The sequence below is a fragment of the Columba livia genome, chromosome 7 (genome assembly GCF_036013475.1).
Source record: "Columba livia isolate bColLiv1 breed racing homer chromosome 7, bColLiv1.pat.W.v2, whole genome shotgun sequence".
Taxonomy (NCBI): Eukaryota; Metazoa; Chordata; class Aves; order Columbiformes; family Columbidae; genus Columba; species Columba livia.
In genome coordinates, this window is record NC_088608.1 from 22,512,540 (window position 1) to 22,534,297 (window position 21,758).

General features: G+C 37.6%; 1 long non-coding RNA gene across 1 annotated transcript in view; it reads right to left on the reverse strand.

The window, feature by feature from the left end:
• The window catches only part of LOC110365581 (uncharacterized), a 31,665-nt gene extending 12,570 nt beyond the window's left edge, over window positions 1–19,095 (reverse strand). Inside the window, exons 1-5 of the long non-coding RNA XR_010473910.1 lie at window positions 19,003–19,095; window positions 13,841–14,015; window positions 12,845–13,535; window positions 12,517–12,632; window positions 10,572–10,764 (exon numbers count right to left, since the gene is read on the reverse strand). This is a non-coding gene — a long non-coding RNA (uncharacterized LOC110365581). The remainder of the gene's footprint in view (window positions 1–10,571; window positions 10,765–12,516; window positions 12,633–12,844; window positions 13,536–13,840; window positions 14,016–19,002) is intronic.
• Between the last annotated feature and the right edge of the window lie 2,663 nt (window positions 19,096–21,758).

Below are 21,758 nucleotides of genomic sequence, written 5' to 3' on the forward strand. Positions count from 1 at the left end.
CGTACAGCAAATTACTTTCAAATTGTCACCTGTTCTTTTTCAGTCTCCATTTCCCAGTTTCCCTTTCTTGTCCTCTCCTATGACTTCATTTCATGTGTTCACTCCCCTTTTCTTTCTAGAAATAACCTTAGGCTTCTTATCTCTGAGGTTTTAGAATACCCATCTATACCTTGTCCCCGTCACCTCTAATATTTCCTGCTTCTCTTTGTTTCAGTCCTTGTGTGCACATACGCAGGCATGTCACAAGAAGAGCCAGAGGCCACGAATGCATTGCAAAGAGCAAGTTTTATTTTAGTTACCTCTCTACTGGGGGATCTCCAAAGTCACACCTAAGATCCCAGGCACAGGTGACACCAGGAGGGACGCAGGCGCTGGTCAGTTCAGCCCTGCTGGGAGATTCCTGGGCCTGCTGAGCTCGCCTGTATTTCAAGGCTTCAGGCAGGCGCAGCCTCCTGCTCTTTCTCACAACAAAGCAGGAATTTCAGACACAGTGATACGGTGTCCTAGAGTTTCTCACAGGCCTATGTTATCTAACACAGAGGTTCTACCCATCAAGCACACAAGGTCAGTAAAACAATTAGTGTGATCTACATGCTTTTTCTACAGACAGGTGCAAGTCATTTAAGCATATTTACATTTAACTAACCTCCTTTCCAAATCTTCCACTATATTCCCATACAGTCCTTATTCCTGGCCCTTGTGTCTATTTGCTAATTCCCTCAACTCAACATTCATTCTTCACTTGAGTGTCCTCTATGTTCTCAGTAGAAAATGCTGTTCCTGATGCTACTGACTTTCTTTGATCTCCAGTGATCCAAATCCAGACATTTATGTGTATGCAACTCACTGACCTGTGCCTGCTCTTTTTCAAATTCAAGCTTATTGTGACATGGCAGACAGCAAGCAAAACAACAAAGTGCAATGGTGCTGGCAGACACTGGTCTGACATACCAGCTAGATGTGGTGTTGCAGAAGAACAAACAGTTGCATCCTCCTGCTCAGAAGTCAGCACAGAGCCTCCAACGGCAAGGAATATACTGGCATGAAGCCAGTAGGGTTGTTTCCAACCAGAGATGCTTTGCAACACTCGGTGCTTCACTCCCATATGGGTGATAAGATCCACCTTTGCTACTTCTCAGATAGGGTTCCCTAGCAGCAAACCTGAGGTCATACCAACTGATTAGCTAAGAAGTTAATTTCCAAGACGAGGAATAGACTTGTCTGAATTACTAAAAGGAACAATATGAAACCTTTCATTTCTATGGTCAGTATGAGTGGGAAAATAGAATATATTAGGATGCGAGAGTCTTCATTTTTCATGGTTTCCTTCCCTGTAGAGGAGTTTCATTTTATATTTTAAGTGATAAGAAAGTCAGTCTTGATGTCAATGATCTCAGGGTGGTCACGTGGGACCCATCCAAGTCCGTGCCTCTAGGTACAGTACAAATAATAAGTAATGATCTTGGCAATATCCAAATTTCTGAGAGAATTTTTGGAAATAGTATCACAGAAATTAAATGCTACTTCTAATTTTTTAATCAGTTTCCCACAGACAGCAATGCACAGGTGCCTTGACCTTAAACTTAGGTAATTATTATAATTAAAGAGCTAATACTCCATTCACAAATGTCTGCTGCACTGTCTCTATTGTCTAAACCCCATTATTCTGCACATAGTTCCTTTCCTTTTCCCTGTTTCTTTGGAACCCTTCCAAGATTTTCTCAGTTATTGTTTAAAGTCTTTCTTAGTCTGTTAGTGTGTTGGTGTTCTGCCCTCTGCATCCTATGACTTATAGACTGATCCAATTTTGGAGAGAGATTTTCTGCATCCATTCACAGACATTATTCATCCCATATCCAGCAAATATAATACCCTTCTAATCAATCATTACTGCTAACTCCCCAACTACAACCATCCTTTATTATGTTAAGCAAATTAGTCAAATGAATGTTTTGTAAAATTTACTGCCTTTTTCAGTCCCTTGGCTCCCAGCCTGTCTCACTCCTCCTCCCCTTTCTTATTTCCTTTATCAGTGAGTACTACCCATATACCTCCGCTATATTTACAGGACTATTTGCTCTTATTAATTTTGTCACCAGAATGAGGTCTACGCAAATGAAAGACTTTGTCAGCATGGCTGCCAAACTGTATTATTTTGCAACCCCAAATATCTATCCAAAATAATTTTAAATTGTTTTAGCTTGGGAGTGTGAGGGAGGTACACACACTAAAGATAAATATTTATGTTTCAGGTGTTTTAAAGAAAACTAACGTATTGATTAAAAGAAAGCAGTATCCCTCTCTCCTGCTTTACCCTACAGGTCATCTCAGGTGGAAGAAAGATTGGTTCAATTCCTTCTTCTGCCTGAGGGGTTTTGAACGACATCTCCTGGAAGAACGTTTAACTGCCATATTATAGAGTTTTCATATTCTGGGATAAAGATCACTCAATCTCTCCTGCTGGTGCTATTCCACTTGGTTTAATATACTTAAGTAATCTAAGAGACAGTGAAAATGACTCAATAACCTGAGTTTTGGAGTACTCATGTGGAAAATGGGACCTCAGGGTTCAAGTTCTTGCTTCAATAAATATCTAAATATTTTTAAACAAAGCAGAACTTTAACAGGAAAAAAAAAAAAAAAACAAAGGAACTTAAAACAAAGTATCAAGGCATTCTCACAGAGAGTGACAAATCCTGTGGAGGAGAATATGAATCCCAGGCCTTTGACAGATGAAACAACATGACAAAGGATGAGGATTCACTAATTTGGTGAAACTAGTGTGTACAACTGTTTTCCTCAGCTGAGAAATGTTCAGCCACTATATAGCAACTGAGCTGATAATTTTGGCATGACAGAAAATGTGTTTTAGTTTAAAAATCTTGAAAACATATTCATCAACCCATAATTATACTTAATTTTTGGTAATCGCAACTGTAAAATACCTGTCCTTACATAAGAAGCTTGGGGGAAGAAAGGGAGATATTTCTGCAAAGTTACATCCTTGGAGGTTAGAGTTCAGCAGATTCCATTATCTTAGAAAATAGTTATCAATGTGGGAAGGTAGGCAGGACAAGTAAACAGAAAATTAGTTGCATTCTAAATATATAACCACCTCTATAGCTGACCTCTTCGGTGAAAAGTAAGTCTTGCTGCTTAACATCTCTGTTGCTGTTCTGTACAACAGGTGAAGGATGGATACCCACTTTGGAGATATAACCTTAAGTTCAATTTCCTGTGAAGTACAGAATTTAAGGTGAAACTACGTAATGATTTTTTTTTTTTTACATAATCCATATATAAACAATTGCAAAATGACATTTTGTATCATTTCTAATGGAAAAATGAAAACATGAAGAGATCTGCTTCAGCTTCGTAACAGTTTAAGGACTTGCTTCAGTCAGAGACTTAAGAATATACCTAACTTTAAACATAAATGGAATCCACAAAGACACACATTTACACGATTTGCCAAAGAACACCACGAATTACAGGTACTAGTCCATGAGAGAAACAGTGTAACATCAAGTTGATCTGTTAAAAATTTACTTCTGTCATATTCCTGAATGTTCCTCCCTCAAAACATGGGTGTCTTTTCAAAAGAAATCTGATATGTTTTCAGAAATTATGTTTTCTTTTATTCAGAAAGTGTTCATTAATTAAAGCAAGCCAATATTGTCAGCAGAGATGCAGCTGTTACTCTTAGGAGTCTCCAAGACAAATCCTGTTTTGGTGACGTCTGTCTTACTATTGTCCTAATGGAGCAAATGGCTAAAGACCGAGTTCTTTCTGATGTATATGTGTTATATATGCAATTAGATCTTGCTATAGTGAAGAATCACTGTCAGCAGAGATTATTTTAATGGATGTACAGTATTACTTTAAACTAAGTCTTCACCATCTGTTCATCTTAATTATAAATGCAAAACCAACATCTTTTACATTAGCATCAGAAAATAGGGAAATATCAGTGACTGAAATGTCCATATATACTCTTTGTGCAATACCGCATGCATCTGTGCCATTTTTCGTCTCTTCTTCCAAGCAACACAAATTTAGAAGGGGGGAAGAAAGTAGGGGATAGAAAAATGCTTATTCCTCACAGATCATTTTCTGGCATGGTTGGATATTTCTTCTGGCAAGCAAGGATTCATTATAGAAGATTTCAATATATTATGCTTCAGAATGCTTTCCAAAAGTATGTACTTGCATTTGTCCCTCATTCTAGCTCTTTCTAGCTGCCAGATAAGCAGGAAAAATGAAAGAGCTGACACATGCTAATGCCATCTAATAGATAACCAAAAAGCAGGTAAAAAAAATAGGCAGGAATATTTTGAGTTTAACCAAAATATGACAGAATTAGGAAGTAAAATTTTTAAAATGCAGCTCTACATTACTGACTTTTTTTTTTTTTTTTAATGGACCAGGAGGACTTTGAGAAAATAATAAGAGAAAGTACAGCATCAAAGGTGGAAGTGTATGTCTATAACCTGCTGCAATTTGGTAGCTTGCTAGTAGATGTTTTGTCCTACAAGTGTGCACCGCTATGAGAAGCAGCATTACGACCATTCAGACTAAGTCTACCAATTTTTAAATACTTTGCCATCCCCTTGCTGACTCAGTGTATCTGGAAATTTATTGTGCTTTGTGGTTGCTCCAGTCAATATCAATAACCCAAATCTGAAGGTGCTTGATGTACTGACATACTTCACTTGATATATGGCTTGATGCAAACTGATGAACCATAGAAAGCAAGAGTGCCCACTGGTGTCACTTTGAATGGGTTGGCTCAAGAGAATTTACTGCAGTGTATAATTAAGTTTGCACATTAATTCTTGATTCAGCAGCTTTCTGCAAATTTCATATATTATAGTAGGCAATAGGTAGTAAAGTTTTATTATATACAGATTTAACTTATCATGCAATATAAGAAAATATCTGAAATAAAACTTCATCTGAGTTCTAGGCCAAATATAATCCCACTGAAATCATCATCAGCATAACACTGAAGAAAGATGGTGCTAAACAATGCCTCAGATTCCTAATCCTGGCTCTTTAGAGAGATTCCAGCCTTCACAGTGCTGGAATTTCTGACACTATAAATAAGTTTGCTTTTCTGCCATAATCTAATACTATAAACAAAACCAAGGCCAGAGCTAACATAGCAGGTACTAGTCTCTCCCTGCTGGCTGTCCCCAGATACTTTGAGTTCTACCTCTTGCGCCCACAGTACTAGACGGCATCCAGACATTTTCACTGAGAAACTCTGGCTCAGTTCCTCTTGTAAAACTCTTTCCAGACTTCTATTAAAATTAAGAGTTTGTTTTCCCAGGCAATCTAGATATTGTTCAGGGTGAAAGAACATGTATCCTCATAGGATAATGACCCAGAATGAAGGGAATCTCAGGGAAAATTATAAGCTAGTGTCTTGCAAGATACCAATTTGTATCAAAAACATGCAAAAAACAAAACAAAACAAAAAAGACACCAACTGTGACAAGATTCCATCACCCTCAAATTTTCAAGCTAGACCTCATGTCAGCTTCTAACCCATCTTGCAACCAAGATGTGCCCAAGTCCAAAACTTTGATTTGGCATATTGATCCTGGGATAATCCGTAGTATTGCATGAATGTATGAGAAATAACAGTGATGATATAATTTGCCACTTCACATTTAAGAATATATGCACAGAGTAGTCTAACTCCAAACTGAAGAGACAAGATTAGCAGACAATCCCTTTGTGCAGATTCTTACAACTGAATGATAAGCACTTGAAGGACTTGGTCGGCATTGTGTTGTTAGGAAGGATAATAAAACTCAAACAGGTATAGGATGCAGGACTAGTTGATATATAAACACTGTATCAGTTGCAAGTGTCTACAACTACAGGAAAAAGAAAAAACAATATGCAAGTCTTTAAATATATTAGGGATAGGTTTGAAGAGGTATTTCCCAGCAATTTTTTACTTTGAAAGTTGTCAGGAAAAGCACCACAAATTATTAATGCTGATAATTTGTACTGGAGAAACGTGTTTGGCCTTACATTACACCATCTTACATAACAATATCAAATATGAAAATAAAAAATATTTTATAATAAACAGCATTTACTGATTGCGCATGATTATGTTAAGCAGCTTCTTCTAATAGTGTCACAGAGGTAATTTAATAGCTCCTATAACTAATCTCCCCAGATGACCTCTCCCCTCTGCTGATGAAGCCTATTCAAAACATACTGCCCTTTGCTCATTTTACCATCTTTTATTTCCAGACTGTTTTCATCATAAATACTTTTTGCAAAGTTCTTTCCTCTGAACAAATTTTCTCTGAACATCTCGTCTCACCTATGTGAGTGATGTAAAAGGAAACATGTCCTTATGACTGTTCTCATTATTATTATTATTTACTGGAAACCAGTATATCATTGATAAGTAGAAGAAATCACTACCCATGTATTTGGCATCTGTGTAAAGTACTGCGGTTTCCAGCTTCTTTCTTTCAGCACTAAAGCAAAATGCATTTCTGAGAAGGAAATTCACACAGTTCATTTTTAACAAAAAAAGAAAAATGAAAAAAAAAAAAGGAAAAAGAATGTTTAAAAACATTACCATCCTATTCAAATAATGTACAGAAAACTTTGTATATAAACCCAAACGTGCATGCACTGAAAATACAGAGAATGCTGTAAAACCACAGATATGAACAATCAACTTTAAAACCAAACAAAAAACATTAACCAAAAACAAACAAACAAAAAAAACAAACCAACAACAAAAGTAATCTGGAACGGGTTAAAAAACAAGTCCTATCATTATAGCTGGAATGGAAAGAAGCTCAATTATTATCAAGGTCACAGAAGGTGAAAAGGAACGAAGGCAGGTTCCCTACGGCCCATCCAGCAGGCAGGTGCTGCCCCAGCCCAGCAGTGACCTGGGGCGCTGCTGCTCGCCTGGAAGCGGCAGGGCTGGTACCCCAAACCAACCCTCCTCAGCAAGTGGTTGCTGGTTGCACTGTAAACCTGTATGATTTGCCCTTATATAATAATTAACTACTTTCAATCACAAATATTTTCCTCTAGGATCATTAAATTTTCTACTGAAATGGAGGAACTGCAGAATGTTTGGACAACAACCAGACAGATTGAAAGGAATGCAGTAAAACACTGCCATTCGGGGGAGAGGGGAGTTAGAAAGAAGACTAAATAAGCATCAAAATCATCTTGATTATAAAGGTAAAGTAAAACTTGATATATATATAATACATAATTATTTGTATACAATTTGCAAAAAGAGCTACATTGAGTTTATTAATTAAATAGTTAGTATAATAAGACTTTTCTGATTCAGCTCCAGGACTGAATGATTTTTCAGACGATAGGGCAAATGAGTCAAATTTGTCTTTTTGGTTCTTGACAAAAACAGTGCAATACTTACAATCTGTGCCAGCTGAAACTCTCACATAGAGAAGTACATTTATTCTTCAGTTTCGAACTTAGAGTTAGTAATCAGAGCAGGCTTGAAGAATACTGAGAGAATACTGGTGCTATACAGGACTGTCAGTCAGTAAAGTTGTGATTTCAGCCACCTCGTAAGCAAGCAATTTCAATGGTGCCTCTATATTGTGCGTATATCTGCAAGTGTTGATGATGTCTGCTGTTTCCTTGAGAATGCAGGTATAGGAATTCTGGCTATCTGTATCTATAGCAGTATACACACAAGAGACATGTATGGCCTATTCATATGGAGTTTTCAGCTGCTCTGGCTGATTCTAAGTTAGAGCTATTCAATAATGCTAATGTAATTTTATGCTAAACCCATAATTTAGAAGCAGAAAGCAAAGAGGGAAATGTCTGCATCCGGACAAGATTTTATATTTTCTATGCCATTTCTTTGTTGTTATTGAGGACTAATGCCTTTCTCTAATAGTTTCAACCACAACCCTCCAATTCTGTCCGCTAAGCATGGGGTTTCACACAAAGTGCTATCCTGCCTTGAAGATTGCCATATTAAAGCCATTTCTGGAAACTTCAGGTAAGTCATCAGCTTTGCAGGCATGTAAATCAAAGTTAAAATTTCAGAGACAGAAGGATAAATATAAATATAAATTATTATTAGGACAGTGTCTGTCCCTATTCTTTTTTTGAGGTCTACTAGAAAATTCAGCGGGGTGATGGGGAAGAAGCATGTTTTGATTAACATGTACAGACAATCCAGTCTCCTCAGATCAAGTCTTCTTCTGGCCCATTGCAGTTGCATATGTGAATCTTACAGTCCCTTAAAAGGATATGATGTCAAGCATGCTTAAAGGGCTTAAGAAAGACTACTTCCGATTTTTTTTTAAATTATCTTCAGTCAAAGCTCAAATCCAAGGCCTAAAACTAAACAGAAAGAGGTCTGATAACACATTCAGACTGTCTGAAAATTTATAGACCTGAACTCTATCATTTAAACTCACTAGGGTATTGCCTTGCATTTAGAACAGGTTTAAAGCAGGATGGAAAATCAAGGTTGCAATTTTACAAGAGATTCTATTATTCAAAAAGAAAAATTTTGCTTACTAAGAAAAATCACACCTTTTCAAACTTTCCAAAAGAAGTGGCAGAGGAGTTAGTTTTGAGAAAATCAAAACATTTTGAAAATTTCAAAATAATATCAAGCTAAGAAGTTGAGTCATTACCAACTTCAGAGCAAAGAGCCCAGAATTCCTGGAAGCTTAGCTTATGTCTTTTAGAAGTTCCTCAAAACCAACACAAAGCATTTTGGTTGCTATTAGTCTGGGGTTTTAGAGTGAAAATTTGCTTCATTACTGCATATCAAAGCAGGTGTACTTCATATGCAAGAGATTCAATAGAAATACAATGAATGTACCTGTTTCTAAAACAAAGCCATGACACGGACAAACATACTAAGAAGAAAGGAGAATAAGACTTGAATCAGTATTGCCTTCAGCATGGTGCCATGAAAGAGACCAGCACCTGTTAGACATACAGGAGTAAACTACTTGATTACAGAATTTTGCTGATGAGAACCCCAGAAAGTCTTTTCTCTGTAGCTTTCATTTCTGATATTCTGGACTTCACTACATAATATTCTTTCATCATTGACTACATTTTATTATGCACTTTAAATGTTAAATACTTATTTTACTTTCTATTATTATAGGCATATCCGTAGTAAAGGATCTATCTTTGGAGCCTATTCATGTAAAAATAATCATTTAGAAATCTATTCATACCACTATAGTTTTACTGACCATATATTTTGGGAAAGTTCGAATTTTTTTATTTTAAGTTGTCAGTTAAATTGGGTATATTTCTCGTTATTTTCAATGAATTTCAAATAGATTACATAATGTTAGCTACCTGTTACTACATCATACTTGAAGTTAAATTTCTAGGTAATGCAGATCCCATGGACTTAAAAATTTGATTCTGATGAACGTGGTGGGTAAATTAAAAGCAATGTCCCCTGTTTTCTCAGAACAGAAGCTAGGCACCAGCAACCCTGAAATATTATCTATTTCATGAAATGGTGTAAACAAGAGCTGACAACTTTTAAAGGGCAATTGGCAAGATTATATGTTTCTTTCCTAAATTACAGATAAACTGTGATAGTAGGAACTCAGTAGGAGTCAGAAGACCTTATTTCTATGGCATTTAGGTTTCACCTAGTCAGTGGCTGGTACCGTATCACTCGTCTCCAAGCCAGAGGTTTCCCAGCTTGTACAACATTTTACAGAGCCAAGAACTGAGATCTGTTGCCTCTCACAGCACCTTCTCCTGCCCAGGCTGCACATCGTTTGACATGGACCCCTACTCTGTACTAGGGACTTGTGTCACAGGTTGCTGATGCTGGTCTGAACTTTGGATGGGTGGCCAACTTTTTGCAGCCCAAAACAGCATAAACATGAAAGTTAAACTAGCATTCCTTATAAAGATGGAGAAAAATAAAAAAGAAAACAGTAGATGAGAAAATATGCACACTTGTGTTGAGATACCTTCTCCATTTGCTTCCTGATGTATGAATGGAAAACACTCAACAGAACAGCCTGCATATGAAACCAGACAATACCAGGGTCATAGTTTACAGTCTCTTCAATGATCAGGAGAAGAAACTCCCTAATCTGCTGTTGAACTTTAACCCCCGCTGCCTACACACAACCTGAGTTGGGGTGATTGCTTGTGAAAAGCAAACACGCTCTCATTACTGGCATTTAGGAATCAGCAAAGCCATATGAACTGTTGCAACATAAAAACACAAAGCCACAGCAAACCAAAATCCATGCTTTGAACATCTCCTTCAGTCTGGTGACTTGATAATCTTCCAGTGAGCTGTGAAAAACTGCTAAAAAGCATAGATTTTGCTTGACACTACTTCCAACTCTAACTAAGAAAACATTGCCATAAGGCCTCTCAAGAATGCAGCTGATAGGATAATTATGAAAACAAAGACTAAGAGTATTTTTTTTCATGATAGCAGGCATTCCCATGATGTAGGATATATCAAAAGTGGTGGGCTAGAAAATCGTAGTAAAATCTTCACAGACTGATCCAAGTTGCAAACTACTGACCTGAATTTCTGTCTTTCCAAGAGCAGCCAGTGGGAATTAGATGGAAGTTTTGACTGAATCTTGCTCTACATTTTGTGTTAATTCAAGGTTGCTTCCTCAGGGAAACTAATTTGCTTCATTCCCATTCTCACTCAATCATACTTCACGCTTGTCTGTTCATTCAGAGTTGCTAATTTTCAGTAGCTTTCAGCAGCTGCAATAAAAATGGAGAGGTTGAAGGGTCACAAAGAGGTTAGGTTCATCTAGGTTTCAAAAAAAACCCCGAACCCCACATGGTCATGTTTAAAAAAAAATAAGATATCTTATAATGTCCTGATACAGGAAAGGCTAAAGTGTGAAATTACCACTCATTATATATTCTGCAATTCAGATGAGAGTGCAGCCCTGGGACATAAATCCATAGAAAACCTGGCTTTGTTTTCCTGCCCCCCTCCCATGATAATCCTTGGCAAAAGTGCTGTGAAGGAAGAATTACTTTTGTAATTTGTCCACAAAGAATATGCAAACTATCAGAATGGTGGTACTGTAGGCAAAATCACAAAGCTCTGCTCTCTACCTTAACACTAACCTAAAGAAAGATACTTGTCAGCAGCATTCTGCCTATAGGCTTAGTTTCTGGCTTTCTCTGTTGATAAACAACTGGGCTATTCAGCTTTCAAACTCAATAAACAGATATAAGACTACTTCCAATTTCAGTTAGAAGATGGCAGCAGTTTCTGGTCACCACCAGTGTTGGCTGAATCTCAACAAGAGATGCAATTCTATTGCCCAATTCTCAGCTCTTGTAGTTTTTGAGATGAAAAAAAAAATGTATAGGCTGCTAAAACAGAATAAACATTGTAACCATGAAAGGATAAGTTTTTCCTATGTGACTTACTGAAATTCCTATTTGGATAAAATATCAAGTTTTTCTGTAATTGAGGAGGTTCTCTTCTATTTACAGAGAAGCAGCACAACAAACTTATGCTATCTCAGACTGCATGACATCTGGCCCCAGGCTCAGTGCAGTTTCTACATGCACTGCTTCCTGACAGAGTAATTAAGTGCATTTTTCTTGATTAACAAAAATCCAAACAAGATAAAGAGCTAATTTGCTTTCTGCTCTGGGTCCCAGTGGATGAAGCTTGTACATATTCCTTGGGGGTTACCATTTTCACTTTATTTCTGAGATAAGTCTAATGACTTTCCTGAGAATGCTATAAACAGGTAATCCTTGGATGCACTAAGGTTTTTGTAGTAAAAGATATTATTTAAATTTATACTAAAGTCAGCTTAGGCTTGAGGAGCTGAAAGGAAGGAGCTAATATGAACAGAAATATTTTCTTATTTTATCTTCCTACGAAAAGGGAGATGCACAGATTTTGAGTTAACACTTGCCAGCAATCCAAAGCTGCTATCAAGTTAAATTAGCATGAGAAACAGAGGATGAGACAATATATACAAAACAAATCTGACCAAGACCATTTTACAGTCCAAACTATGTGGAATGCAGTAAGCAAACACTCAGCAAAAGGAATTAGTATTTTTTTCTGACAAATGAATGTGAAAATACTTGCTTGTATGAGCAATCCTGAACTAAACAATATACTGACTGTCTAGCAAATTTTGTGGAAAAAATAATTTAATAAATAATTAAAATATTTGGAACTGGACTGAATTGGTGTGGAAGTTGGCACTCCAGCACTCTGTATAGGAATGGAAAGTAAAACCACTTTATCAAGCACTTGTCAGATTTAGAAACATGGAATGTATGCCTCAGAAACTCCCCTAAAAGCTTTAGCAAATTTACATGTAAATCTCTTTCTTTCTCCGCATCTACCCTTCCAACTTCTTTTTCCAAACTCTCTGAATTCTAACTGTATAGGAGTAATTGCTCCCGTATGAGGTGACCCCTTGTAAAATTCTTAAAATCGCTGTAACATTGTAACAAGGAGTTTTTAAATACCTTGATGGGTCAAACCACAGTCCGCCTCAGGGCTCTACAGTGGATTTGCAATGACCAGCAGCAGGCCCGTGGGTCACACTGAGAAGGACTCAACAATTCACAGTGGGTGAAGACTTCTGGAAGCATTAGAAGTAAAAATGATTACATTTCATATTGAAACTGTGCTAAATGTCTGTCTTAGCCTGGTCATTTAGGGGATCCAGCATATATTTCTAAAGCTGTGAGGTTATTTTTAATACTCTTGCAGGTCACCTTTAAATGAACTTGCACTTCAATTATTATCTTTGCTAGAGCACATATTATACCTACCGCAAGTAAGGAAACTCACGTGGGCTCTGTGGCATCCTCAGACAGAACACGGTTCACTGCAGCATGAAGCTCATTGTAGTGCTCTAATGATTCTGTTAAAATTCTGGTCAGCTTCTCCCAATCAGATACTGGAAAGTAACGAGGTTCTCCAACACCATGGGCAAAGTGGCAGTAAATTAGTGGCTTATAGATAAATATGTGCTCATCAACACCCTGGTGGTAACAATATAGAGATATAAACAAGTATTCACCCAGCATATTAACCCTTTATCACAATTTTCTCCTTTGTGTGTGCGCACTTATGAAAAGCTGCTGGAGTCTGGGAATGATCCTGTTGGCTATAGAACCAATATCAGATAGGGTCTTAATTTTTTCCATGAGACTCGGGCAGCATGCCATTTCTACAAGTCTAGCTTCATGATCCCTCTGAATGCTTCTTTTCTCTGGAGACAGTTGAAAAGGGTATAAAATGTAATGCTTATTTCTGTGATAGCTTTTCATTTCAGCTCCTTTTGTGGAGGGAAATGAATTCACACAAAAATTACAAAAAACCAAAAGAAATCATCCCAGGTATTTTGTGCTGTTCATATAGAATTTCATGTAGTTTTACTCTGCTTCCCTTGGAGTACACCCTACTTCAGTGTATTCTCCATTGATTCCGGATATTCTCCTAGTCTTCACCATGGCATACAACCATAAGGTGGTAGCATCTGAACAGAAAAAAGGTAAATAGTCTCATTACAAAGAAGAAACCTGCATAAACACGCTGCTTCAACTAAAACAGAGGACAAAATACTTCTTATGACTGCAGTGATTTTTTTTTTTATTGTCTTTTCTATTATATTGAAATTACGTCTATTCAGACAAGGAAAAGAATTTTTAAAAAATAAATTTCTATAATAAACAATTAATCTGTAAAGCATACAGTTCCAAATCATGACATACTCTTTATTTTCCTAATGCTTAGAAAAGAATATGGCACAAAACAGGTCAGACGAAAACAGATCTATCTTACCTCACGTTAATCACACCTCAGAGTACCTTCTGTAGCATGGATGAGAATTTTGTAAAAATGTCCAATATAATTTTTCTCCACACATTTAACTGGGCAAATACAGGATGATTTAATGAAGCCATAAAAGGACCAAGTCAAGAGAAATCTGTGTGTCACTGGGGTGGTGAAGTGTTCCCTGCAAAAACATTTTCATTCAAACACTGCTATATTTTTTTTTCCTCTTATACATGATACTGTCAATCCCTCATTAGAAAGCAAAATGTTTCAGTCAGTGATATGCATTCTTGGGTCACCAAAACATGAATATTTACTTCCTACAGTATGTATGATTAATGGGCAATTAATGACCTGTTGTAAAAGGAGTTACATAATGAGGTTGTGTGTTTGCCTTGGGAACAGTGAACCCTTTCCCCTCACCCTCCTTTCTATGATTTTCATCTTAGTTGTAATCCCATTTTATTTATCCCTGACACACCTCTTTCTCTTCAGGAAATCTGACTGCATCCTACTAGAGTCCCAGCTTGTATATACAGCTTCTTTTTTCCTAGATTGCCTTTTTTGTTCTCTATTATTCCCAACACTAAGTACTCCCTGACACACTAAATACCAAAGGACTACACCAGCATTGTGAACAGCACACCAGACTTGAGATGGCCTAAGACACCTTTTCCCTTGTTTCTGATGTGTTGTTTAGCTTGACCCTTTTGAGTACCCTTCATTAACTATCACTTTGCTACTCCAACTCTGTTTTTTCATTGGTTATCTGAGCAAATCCTGGCCTTGCTAAAGGTAATGAAAATGTTCCTCTTGACTTCAAGTTTGCACCTGGAGTGCCAGAGCCAGCACAGTTTCTTCAAGCGTGTTGCATTCAGTTTCAGGAACCGGCAGATCAAAGTCTCTCTGCCACTAAGTGCTAATGCAAGGGCATTCACTGGGGGTTTTGCACTATGGAGTTACTTTGACACTTTAAGGCTAAATCCAGTAAGCATGTTAATAGGTATTTGGTGAGAATGTAACCATATTTCCCCTAACATCTTCATGTACAAGCTAATTAAATGTTATTTATCTATTTTTATGTCTAACACATACAACTATTTGGAAATTTCATTTGGAAATTTTCCACTATTGGGGTATTTCCCATGAAAATTTTCCTTTTTGCATTGACCTTTTGATCCAGCTCTATTATGAGATTCTAAGAACTGACATTCTGCTTTCCTCCTTGCTTCTAAACATGTCAAATATGCAGCTCTCTGTAACTATGGGTAAAACTCCAACCTCAATCCAAAGATGAATATTTCTAAATGCATTGAAAAAAGAAACTTGTCTTTAAAACCCAAAGATAACACACAAAAGATCAGAAACTACTGAAGTACAGAAAAATAAACTATGCTCTCAACAGCACAGTTCTCCCAGAAATACCTCTTACAACCAGAATGATTTTTACTATGCTTTTTATAACATTGATTCCCCTTTGCCAACCTCACATGTGCTCTTTCAGGTTTCCCAAACTGCTGCTTTCTCCCACATTCCTGCTGATGGTCTCACACTACTGCTCACTTCTTGCCAGCTTGATCCACAGTACTAAGAATGTTCTCACTCATCTAGAAAATGGCAGTTGAATTTGTTCAAAGGCAACCCAAATAGGAAGTCTAAACAAAAAGCAAACCAGCTTGGAAAAAATATTTATGCCAGGTTGACTGAGTTGCCAAATTTTATGGTATTCCCACCCCGCCTCCCCTTTTTTCTTTTAAATAAGTTCAGAAATGTTGGATGTGGTTTGCTTCACTTCTTTCCTACATCCTCCTCACTTTCTGCCTGCAGCATGCAACAGCCAGTACAGGAATTGTGATGAGTGTGCTTTTTCTAGAAAAATCCTGCCAGACTTTGTGGGCACAAGGCAGAAGAATAAAATAAGGGGACCATTCATATTTGAAAAGACAACTGTCATGGCAACAGTTGAATGTGGGCTTGCAAAGAGCTGCAGATGGAAGTGTAGAGCTGTCATCTCCAATGGGCTCCTCAGCACCCGGCATGCTCCTCTCTCCCTGCAGTCTGCTCTTGCAAGTAAGCACAGGGTAATGCTGTCCGGGTACTTGCAGCAAGTGAAAGCACAGCACACAGCTGCTGCATAACAACACTGGGCGCGAGGAGAAGGACAACTTCAGAGTTGTGCTTCAGTTTGTTGGCAAAACAAACAAAAGAAATAAAAGACAGAAAAAAAGAAGCTAGAAGCTTTAATTCAGAGCCTAAATTTTGTTCTTTGCTATGTCAGGCTTCATCTACTTGTTGTTTACTTTATAGACTTCAGCATATTTGAAGAGAGAACTTTGTGTGAGCTGCCTCCACCAGAGAAACAACCAAGGTGTGTGGGATCCAGAACTCTGCAAACATGGTTGCCTGGCTTTTTTGAGATAAGTGGTGAGTGCACAGGGACTGTGGATCTGCCATATTTAGATTGTTCAAGGTTTGCACTACATGACACAGTAGCTTACTGTACCAACAAGCGCAAGAATAAACACATTTAGGAGTGCTACCATTTACAGCAGCTGTTCACATTCAGTTTTAGAGCAGACTGGAACACAAACCTAATTTCTTAATCATGTGACAGCTTGTCATGGATGCCAAAATTTGGAGTTCTCCAAAAACTTTATTGTAGCATTCTGCCCTTTACTTTTCTGGTAAGTCATACATCACATTCATGCTCTTGACTAGATTAGAGACATGACTCCAATATTCTTAAAAATTGGTCTTACTCTCTTGTTCCTACTACTCTCCTCTCCAAGGAGGAGTGCCTTGGAAATGCACAAGAAACATGATATGCGAGATCTACTGGTAGAGGTAGCAAACGTATCTAGTAAATGCTAAACTTCATACAACAGAAACCTAGGAATAAGATCGTGACTGTTTTGCAATGCATTACAATTTAAAAAAAAATAAATAATTAAACAACAACAAAAGCTTTGCCAGGAGTTTCAAACCTGACTGAATCTGGTGCAAAATTATGTGGAATGTGGTCAAATTTATTCTCTTGGTACCTTTTACCCTTTAGAGTTTATAAGATAACTTTCAGGCTTATAGGAGAGTTGTATCCCCAGATATTAGAAGCAATAATACCCTGATAATTACAACACCCTAGGTATCTCGTGGCTGAGATCCTCACTGCCAGAGAACACTTTGTTCCTTCTGGCATAGTGGTTACTCTGAGAATTGACATAGTCTATACATGTACATTTGGGAAACTTTTCGCCAAGTTAGACTAGAGATGTTAAAAACTAATGTTATGTAAATCATACAAGAATCTGTAATGTTTAGTAAGGAGGAAGAACAATTTATACATAAAATAACTACACATAAAGACCTGTATTACCTGGAATATATGCATCATATCTCAAATTAAAAACATAATTGAATCCAGTCGCTGTGGGTAGAAAGTTCTGGGTCATTTTCTGATGCAGACAGATTGCGTCTTATATGAGTGAGATTTCAAATTTCACTACACTGTAACTGTAAATCCAGTGCTAGAAAAAGATATTTATGGTCCTGTTCTATATGGTGGTTAGAACATCCATCTCCGGGAAGCAGACAGCAAACAGAGAAATGTCTCTGAGAGACAGAAAAAATATTGTGTGTGGAGAAAAATATAATTATTTCTTTTAAAATATACTCACAGAAATATTTTAATAACACTGAAATCCAGAAATTGAAAGCATAAGTTGAAAAGGTTTTCACAGCCAAAGCATACAGTGTTAAATATCTTATTCACTCCCTGTCTCACTTGATGGAGATCGTAATTACTATCCAGTTAGTACGAAACCTGCCAAATAATCCTGACTTCAGGGCAGCGTGCTCCTTTGCAGCTGTTTTCTTTCCAGAATGCCTAACAATCTGCGTATATTTAATCAAATCAGGACAGTTCAGAGCCTGAATATTATTTAAAACAAAGAAACAAACAAAAAGTAAGATAGATTGCACCTTAGTGGAGTACCAGGCAAACTGGAACTGTAATGGAGTTGTTACATTTCTTAGGAAAAGCAGTATATTTATCCTTTATCCTGGGTCAATCCAATCATAAATCTATTATTAACATCTTTATGAACTTTTTAACAGTCACCTAAAAATGAGAGAACTCAGAAAAATCTGAGGATAGTTTTTTCCCCTCCAGGTGCAGCTCAGATAGAACTGGTCAAATCACAGAATCCCTCATTTGCAGAACATTTCTATATGAAAGAAAATAACCCACCTGTAAATCAGAGTGTCAAAACCAACATGTCTTGAAGGCAAACAGAAGTTTATAAAACTGATACACTATTGCAGAAATTACACTTTTGAGCAGTCAGCATTTCCATATGAAATCATGTCGTAGAAGATTCCTAATCAACCTAAATGTAATGTATACTAATATATACAGTATCAGAACTTTGATTCTCTACAGTGAAACCGAGCAGTATGAGACGCTATTTGATATGTGTTTCTTAGTACTATCCATTAGCAAAAAAATTGATGACTTCAAATACAATACAGACTACACCTCAAATGTTCCAAAGACAGATTCAGGTAAATGTACAAAAACTTTTTTTAAAAAATCTATATACTTCCATGTATAAAAAGACATTAAAACTACACAGAGAAAATCACTGATTTGGAAAGAACTCAATGTAAAGCGAAGAAACCATGCTAAACACATTTCACAGTGACCAGTTCAAATATAAGCATAAAAGAATCTGACAGTGCAAAATAGTAGCCAGGCACAAGGTCTGCTATTAAAGATGAAAGGACTCTTGCACTTTAGGCTAATTAGATCTCTTAATTTCAGCTGTGATTAGCAGGTAAAAAGAAGTGAACCTGAACTGAACCTGAAGTTCTTGTGCAAGGGGATGAATGAATGGTTGAAACACCAATTGAATCTGCCTACTACAACACTGCTCCTGCAGCCAGGACACCACTAGGTCTAGACTCCACAACCAACACTGAATCTTGCGATAAGAAGCCAGCTTATAGAAAAACAGTCAGTAAGAGTCAATAATTATAAAATGTAATGGCATTATTTCACTATTAAGACTATAATTTTAGTATTGATACTTGGCCTTCTACAAAAAACATTATTTAATTTAGCAATATAAATCACAACTATCTAGATGTGAAAAACTTGCATGTGTTTTTACCTGTGATGACATGCACACATACATATATGACCAGCCATACTGGTTCAGAGCAAGGATTCACCCAGGCTAGGATGTGGTCAGCAGCAGCCACCTGAGAAGAAAACAAAACAAAACAAAACAAACACAAGCATGTATAATATCACCCCCTTATACTCTCGTCATCTCCAAATATTTTTAGCTCAGAAGATTTTTATGAGTTGGTTCTGCTTTGTCGATACGTATGATATAACAGCTTTCCAGAAGTAAGCGCTGTTCTCCTCTTGAAAGCGTGAAAGCTTCTGTTCATTACAGCCTTAGGAAACAAGTTGCAAAGGTGCTTTACCTACTGCATGAACTCCCCTGTTGTTTTAAACCTCTCTCACCCATTCCCTTCACGTGTTCTTGCATAGTAAGAGACAGCAAATAGTTAGTCCACATCTACCCTCTTGCAAGCAGTTGTGATTTTTTTAGGCCTCTAATATATCTGCTCAGGTTGCCTCTTTTCACGGCTATCAAGTCTCAGTCTCTGTACAGAAGCTGTTCGCTGCTTTTGTCATCCTTGTTGCCCTTCTCTTCACCTTCTCAAATTCCAAAACAGCATTTTTGCAATTATATGACTGGAATTGCACATAATTTTCAGCATCCAGGTGAGCCATAGCTTTACGGAGTAGAATAAGTATGTTTTCCATTTGCTTCTTTTTCTTCTCTAATAATTCCTGATAATTTATTTGCCTTTTTTGACTGCTGCTAAGCACTGAATTGATGTTTTCATTGAACTATTTATTGTAAGCCCCAGATCCCAAACCATTTCAGTGGACTGTCAATTCAGAGCCCATCATCTTCTACATGAAATTAGCTTGTTTTTCCCAACATACATGTACTTTATATTTACCTACAATTAATTTCATCTGGGTAATTTTATTACACAATCACTTTGGCAATTCTTCACAGAAGGTCCTCATCATTACTGCCTTGAAGAACTTCACATCATCACCTAACTTTGTCAATTGTTCACCCCTATTTTCAGGTATCTTACATGTATTTTTAAACAGCATCATTCTCTCTGTGGAACTCCCCTGGTGACCTCTCCTCCATCGCAAGAACCAGCTGGTTACTTTTATCTTGTTTCTCACTTTCTTGGCCAGTTATTAAGGCATGTGGCAACCCTTTTCTATGTTGTGTCTGTTTAATTTCTGTATAAGTCCTCAGTATGAGATTTTGTCAAAAGCCTCTGGAAAACCCAAGCAGACTACATCAGTCAGATGACTCTCAGTCTTGCTGTTCAAGGAACTCCAAGAGATCTGGCAGAGACATCCGGCTGTTTCAGCCTCCAGAGCTTTTGGGTGGAAACTGCTTATTACTGTTTATTATTATTCATTCTGCCTTTTGGTACTGTCATTCTTTCCTTGGTCTCTTCAATTTTAGGCAGACCTTTGCTGACATTGCCACTTCCTCCCCACAAAAGAAGATTTCTATGTGGGAACAGCCCCAGTTTTACTCACAGCAAACATCAGTACTAAAAAATGGGTTTAGCTTCCCTATAAAGACTTTATCCTCTGAGTGTCCATTTTGTATGCTCACCACCAGGTGTTTCTTCTGACATAATCAAAAAAAGGTTTAGTGGAAATTTTGATCCCTGAAACTACGTACTCCTTAAACTCTTTTGGCTAGACCAATTAGAGCCTTATATTAAGTCTCTAGCTTACAGTTGTTCTTCAGTTTTCAGAATGATCCTTCCAGTTTGTGGTAGCTTTCCTTTCCTTTGCTGATTCACCATGCCAGTCTCCTTTTACCCTTTCCAAAGTCTTTCCCAAAGGATGGGGCATGCTCTGCTGCTGTGCCCTTAGCTCAGTGAACTTCTGGCTCCCTGGAAAGATTTAATTATTTTAGTAGCCCATCTTAGCTTCTTTTTAGTAGGCTTCCCTGTTTTCACAGAGTTTCTCTTTTTGAAGTTAAGCACACTTGTGGTGGATTTTTTTGGCCTTTGTTGCTCCTGTGAGGGGACTGATTTGAAGTACATTACGGTCACTGTCACAGAGCGGCGATTCCATTGAGAGATTTTGAAACAGATCCTGCACGTCACTCCATATACAAACAATCTGTCACTCAGTGCAGCCTAGTTGTTTAGGGAGTTGATCTCAGCCCCCTGTCTGCTTTGCTGCTCAGCCAGCTCAGTCACAGGTGGATGGCTCTGCAGGAGGATTTGCAGGTGGGTCTGTCAGAAACAGGATTAAGGGGACCGAATTGTTGCTTCCTTTAGTAAACTCTGCATTTAACAAATATGACAGAGAAACAAGCTTGCAGAAAAGTGTGGTGTCTGTTGAAGTAAATGTTTGTTACATGCACAACTTGGCAGACACATTTTACCTGTCTTTGGAATTCAAACCCTAACCACCCTAAAAATAGAAACCCATGAGCCTGAGCATGGGCACAGGGAGTGACAGCCAAGATTTGGCACAAGGCAGGAAAAGCATGTCTGCTATGCAACTGCCACAAACAACTCCTTTCATCTGACAGAAGAAATATAGCCAACACATCCTCCCCAAAACTCTGAAACAAATTAATCACAAATCAATTTTAATACAAAATAAAGTGAACCCTTAAAAAAAAAAGGCCCCCTCAGGCAACTTTTTGCTCCCTTCTCTTCACTTCTCATGAAACAACTATGAATTTCACCAGAGGCTTCCATATCCTGCTGTACTGTGTGCGGAAGGTTTCCAGGCCTGCCAAGTAGCACAGTAAATCCTTCAGGAACAGAGGCAGACAAATAGTCCTGC